The sequence below is a fragment of the Lathyrus oleraceus genome, chromosome 4, assembly GCF_024323335.1.
Source record: "Lathyrus oleraceus cultivar Zhongwan6 chromosome 4, CAAS_Psat_ZW6_1.0, whole genome shotgun sequence".
NCBI classification, from domain to species: Eukaryota; Viridiplantae; Streptophyta; class Magnoliopsida; order Fabales; family Fabaceae; genus Lathyrus; species Lathyrus oleraceus.
Window position 1 is genome coordinate 37754260 of NC_066582.1, and position 6392 is coordinate 37760651.

General features: G+C 40.8%; 1 non-coding gene across 1 annotated transcript; it reads left to right on the forward strand.

The window, feature by feature from the left end:
* Positions 1-6066: 6066 nt before the first annotated feature.
* LOC127077727 (small nucleolar RNA R71) lies at positions 6067-6173 on the forward strand. Its single transcript, XR_007787506.1, has one exon. It is a non-coding gene; the product is annotated as a small nucleolar RNA R71 (small nucleolar RNA).
* Positions 6174-6392: the final 219 nt, after the last annotated feature.

Below are 6392 nucleotides of genomic sequence, written 5' to 3' on the forward strand. Positions count from 1 at the left end.
TCAATAGCATGGGTGAGATCAGACACTCCCATCTGTAAAGTTAAGTCCGCCACTTCCCGTCTAAGCTCTGCAATCTCTCTACGGCACTCAGCGATCTGGGTGCGTATGTCGGGTGTCTGGAATGAATGATTATTAGAGAGAACAATGATTCTAGGAGATGGTGGTGCAGGTGTGTATTCAGCAACTGGGGGCGATCTCGGCTCCTCAACGGTCTCTCCCTGGCCCTCTAGAGCATAACTCCAATTCGCTAGATCATGCACACTGGTCATCATAGGGTCTGGGAATGTGAAGTAATGGATGGCCTCGCTGTCGACTAGTAGTCGGAACTGACATGGATGGAAAGAGGCTCTCCTCATCAATCCTCTGGTCAAACAGAAATCGATGTCCATGGTAGTATATCCACAGTAGGTCCGAAGATGCAAAAGCTTGCGAGACAGACCAAAAGCGACAGCAGTCTGTGTGATGATTCCACCAACATGGATGACTCCTTCGGTGGATCTAGAGATACCACTGAGATTATTCAATAAAAAGTTCCCACATGCTACTGGGCGAGACTGGGATGCGCAAAATAATAGGAAGATCTCCTCTTCACTTAGTAGTGTCTCTGCATCCGGTCTTCCCAAGAAGGAATGTGCTAATATCATCTGAAAATATCTGAAGGTTGGGTTATGTATGACATAAGATAACTGTGTAGATGGATCCTGGCTTCCGCCACCTGATATATCACTCCAAAACTTCTCCACTTCCTTACCTAGGAAATATCCCAAAGGTGTCTCCGGGATAGCATCAGGAGTATTCTGGAAACCTAATAAGTCGCCGAACTCTTTCTGGCTGAAGGAGTACTCAACTCCAAAGAGCCTGAAAGCAGCATACCCATCTGGTCCAGAATATGGGTCGTAGTCGAATGAACTCAGGAACTCCAAAGTCAGGTTCCTATATGTGTTACTCAAGTCATCAGCAAATGCGTCCCAGTGGAGCTGGTGGCTAAGGAATCAGATACTAGGCTCGATACCCAGTGCCTCCATACAATGCTGATCAGGGTAACGTGTGGGTGCCATAGGGCGCTGGTATAAATCAATGTAGCGCTCCCTCTGAGCATTGTCTCTATAGGCAACATGCATGTCATCAAAACCCTGCATCCTGTAAAAGTTAGGAAAGTGATCCTGAAAATACAAACCATTCAAACTTTAGTCTCAATGCAAAATAAGATAAAATAAAAATAAAAATAAATGTAAATAAATGCGAAAAAAGTAAAATGAAAAGAAAAACCATGGGTTGCCTCCCACGCAGCGCTTGTTTAACGGCATTAGCTTGACGATCAGAATTTATACACCTGTAGTAGTATGAATCGGTGGATCAATCAAGGTGTGGCTCGAGTAGTATGCTGGAATGTCTCCTCCTTCGTAGAGCTTCAGTCTTTGTCCATTTACAAGGAATTGACTACAGGTATCGTTCTTGATTTCTACGGCTCCGGATCTCAGAATCTTGGATACTTCGAAAGGACCAGTCCATCTTGAACATAGCTTTCCAGGGAAGAGTCGTAACCTAGTGTTGAAAAGGAGAACAAAATTGCCTATATTGAAGTTTTTCTTTATTATTCTTTTGTCGTGATAGGCTTTTGTCCTCTCTTTGTATATTCTTGCATTCTCGTAGGCAGATTGCCTAAGTTCTTCTAATTTATGAATGTCTAGGGTACGCTTTTCTCCAGCAGCTAAGTAGTCTAAATTCAAAGTTTTAATGGCCCAATAGGCCTTATGCTCTAACTCAAATGGTAAGTGACATGATTTTCCATAAACTAGTTGGTAAGGAGTAGTTCCTATAGGGGTTTTGAAAGCGGTTCTATAGGCCCATAATGCTTCTTGAAGCTTCTGAGACCAGTCTCTCCTAGAAATAGAAACAGTTTTCTCTAGGATTTGTTTTATCTCCCTATTAGATACTTCTACTTGGCCACTAGTTTGTGGGTTGTATGGTGTTGCTACTTTATGCCTAACTCCATATTTTCTTAAGAGTTTGTCAAATATTCTCGATATGAAGTGTGATCCTCCATCGCTTATGACTAAACGTGGTGTTCCAAATCTAGGGAATATATAATTTTTAAATAGTTTGATTACTATCCTAGTGTCGTTTGCGGGTGCAGCTATAGCTTCAATCCACTTAGACACATAGTCTACAGCTACTAAGATATACCTATTTCCTAAGGATGATGGAAAGGGTCCCATGAAATCTATACCCCATACGTCAAAGAGTTCTACTTCCTGAATGTTTCTTAGAGGCATTTCATCACGTCTTGAAATGTTTCCAGTGCGTTGGCATCTATCACACTTGACAATGAAAGCATAGACATCACGCCACATGGTGGGCCAGAATAAGTCAGCTTGAAGAATCTTTGCATATGTCTTAGAGGTGTTCACATGTCCACCATAAGGTGTAGAATGACAATGCTCGATAATATTATTTACCTCTTCTTCTGGAACGCAACGGCGAAAAATGCCATCTTTACCCCTTTTGAAAAGGAGCGGTTCGTCCCAATAGAAGTTTCTCACATCGTGGAAGAATTTCTTCTTGCGGTGGTAGTCAAGATCAGGGGGTGTTATATCAGCAGCTAGGTAATTAACGAAATCTGCATACCAGGGTACGTTACTTATTGCTAAGGAATTTTGGGAATGCTCATAAGGATCTAGGTTATTGTCTTCAATGGTTTCTACTTTAGCGATCAGTCTATCATAGGCGAAATCATCGTTTATGGGTACTAGTTCAGGTTTTAGATGTTCTAGCCTAGAAAGGTGATCAACCACTACATTTTCAGTGCCTTTTTTATCTCTTATATCTAAATCAAATTCTTGTAGTAATAGAATCCATCGGAGTAACCTGGGCTTGGCATCTTTTTTACTTAATAGGTAACGAATGGCAACATGATCGGTGTAAACAATAATTTTTGCTCCTACTAGATAAGATCTAAATTTGTCTATAGCGAAAACTACAGCGAGTAATTCTTTTTCGGTTGTTGCGTAATTAAGCTGGGCAGCATCTAGGGTTCTACTGGCATAATAAATGGCATGTAATTTTTTATCTTTTCTTTGTCCTAGAACGGTTCCAACTGCATAATCACTAGCATCGCACATTATCTCAAACGGTTCCGACCAATCGGCCGGTTTCATAACGGGTGCTGAGATTAATGCTTGCTTTAAAAGATTAAATGCGTCATTACATTTTTCGTCGAAAATGAATTCATCATCTCTCATTAAAAGTCCGGTTAACAATTTAGTTATTTTGGAGAAGTCCTTAATAAAACGCCGGTAGAATCCAGCGTGTCCAAGAAAGCTTCGGATTTCTCTGATTGTTTTTGGTGGTTTTAGGTTTTCTATAACTTCTATTTTAGCTTTATCTACCTCTATACCTTTTTCGGAAACTATATGTCCTAAAACTATTCCTTCGGTCACCATCAAATGACATTTTTCCCAATTTAGCACGAGGTTCACCTCCACGCATCTCTCCAGGATTTTCTCAAGGTTAGCAAGGCAATTGTGGAAATTGAATCCGCAAACCGAGAAATCATCCATAAACACTTCCATGATACCATCTAGGTAATCTGCAAAGATTGACATCATGCAGCGTTGGAAAGTAGCTGGGGCGTTACAGAGGCCGAACGGCATTCGTCTGTAGGCAAAAGTTCCATAAGGGCATGTAAAGGTAGTTTTTTCTTGATCTTCTGGGTGAATAGGTATTTGGAAGAATCCAGAGTATCCATCTAGATAGCAGAAGTAAGAGTGTCTGGCTAGACGCTCCAACATCTGGTCTATAAATGGTAAAGGGAAATGATCCTTCCTAGTTGCTTTATTTAATTTTCTATAATCTATACACATCCGCCATCCTCCTTCTAAACGTTTTGCTACATGTTCGCCTTTATCGTTTTGCACGACCATGATGCCTCCCTTTTTAGGTACTACATGCACATGGCTCACCCACTTACTATCCGAGATCTGATAGATTATACCTGCCTCAAGTAACTTAAGAACTTCCTTCTTAACAACATCACTCATTATAGGGTTTATTCTTCTCTGATGCTCCCTAGAGGGTTTTGAATCTTCTTCGAGCGAAATCTGATGCATGCATACGGATGGGCTTATACCTTTCAGGTCAGAGATATTATATCCTAAGGCTGAGGGATATCTTCGTAAAACGTCTAAAAGTTGGTTCGTCTCCTCTTGGCTCAAGGTAGCACTAACTATAACTGGACGGTTCATCTTTTCATCGAGGAACTCATATCTCAGGTTCTTAGGCAACTCCTTAAGTTCTAAGGTTGGTTTCTTAGGGCATGGTATAGGATCTGGGGTAAGGGATAAACATTCGTAAAGGTTATCATCGATGTAAGGTTCTTTAAAGTCATCATCTTCCTTTATGGGGGTCGATGGTAACTTAATAATTTCTTTTTGTTCTAATTCTCTAACACATTCATCAATGATATCTAAGGCATAACACGAGTCTCCCATCACAGGTGCCATAAGAAATTTCGAAAGTATAAATTCTATTTTCTCGTCGCCTACCTCAAATGTCAACTTTCCTTTCTTAACATCTATTATGGCTCCTGCAGTCGATAAGAATGGTCTACCTAGAAGAATTGGTATATCATTGTCCTCTTTGATGTCCATGACGACAAAATCAGTAGGGATAAACAACTGACCTATCCTAACAGGAACATCTTCTAAAATGCCTATCGGATATTTAACAGATCTATCGGCTAACTGAAGTGACATCTTAGTGGGTTGTAATTCTCCTAAGTCTAGAAAAGCTTTTTCGATGACATGATTACCCAAAAGACAAGGAATGGAGAAATTTCCAGGATCTTTATCTTTCTTTGCTAATTTGTCCTCGGAAATAGCATTACATTCCAAAGGCTTTGGATCGTCAAGTCTACGTTTGTTGGTAAGGATGTCTTTCAGAAACTTTGCATAAGAAGGTATTTGGGTGATGGCTTCTGTGAAAGGGATTTCTACATGAAGTTTTTCTATAACTTTAATAAATTTTTGGTACTGTTTATTGATCTGGGTTTGTTTGAGTCTTTGCGGATATGGTATAGGTGGTTTATATGGCGGGGGCGGTACGTAAATTTTAGGTTCTTCTCCTTTCTCTCGACCATCCTGGTTTTCAGATTCCTCTGGTTCCTTTACTTTGTCCGAGGGTTTGGTACATTCCTTAGAAGTTTCGGGTTCACTCAATCTTGGGTTTGGTGGCTCATCATAAGCGTTCCCACTTCTTAGGGTAATGGCATTGGCTTGTCCTCTCGGATTTTGTTGAGGTTGTCCAGGGAATTGTCCTCTAGGTGTAGTCTGAGGGGCTTGGTTTAAAGCTACCTGAGAGATCTGAGTTTCAAGCATCTTGGTATGAGTAACTATTTGGTCAACCTTGGTTCCTAATTGAGTAATTAATTCGTTAACATGAATGTTTTGGTTCATGAACTCCTTGTTTTGTTGGGTTTGAGCGGTGATAAAATTTTCCATAATTTTCTCAAGGCTCGGCTTTGGTGGTACAGGTTGCATAGGTTGATTTGATCTAGGGGCTTGATAACTAGGTCTCGGAGGTGCATTATTTTGAATTGGGTTATTGTTTTTATAGGAGAAGTTAGGGTGATTCCTCCATCCAGGGTTATAGGTATTCGAGTATGGGTTCCCTTGGGTGTAGTTCACTTGCTCGGAGTGGGTTTCGTTTAATAGACTGCATTCTGCGGATTTGTGTCCTTGGGTTCCACATATCTCACAATCCGACGAAATTGCGGCTACAGTATTCAGGTTCGTGCACATATGCTCGACTTTTAGGGCTAATGCGTCCATTTTAGCCTGCATCATGTCTATAGAGCTCAGTTCATGCACTCCTCCTTGGGCTTCCTTCTTCTCAACTGTCGCTCGTTCGACTCCCCATGATTGATGGTTTTGAGCCATGTCTTCGATGAGGGCACTAGCTTCAGGATAAGGTTTGTTCATCAGAGCACCGCCTGCGGCAGCGTTGATGGTCATCTTTGTGTTATAATGAAGTTCATTATAGAAGGTTTGAATGATTAACCAATTTTCTAAGCCATGATGTGGGCATGCTCGTAACAACTCTTTATATCTCTCCCAAGCTTCGAACAACGATTCTCCATGGTTTTGGGTAAATCTAGTTATATGGTTTCGAAGAACGGCGGTCTTACTCGGGGGAAAATATCTAGCAAGAAAAACTCTTCTAAGGTTATCCCAAGTCGTAATGGAATTGGGTGGAAGGGAATCTAACCATGATAGAGCTTTATCTCTGAGGGAAAAAGGGAATAATCTTAAACGTATTGCCTCAGGAGAAGCTCCATTGGTTTTAAAAGTATCTATTAATTGAAGAAATATTTTTAAATGTTGGTTAGGGTTCTC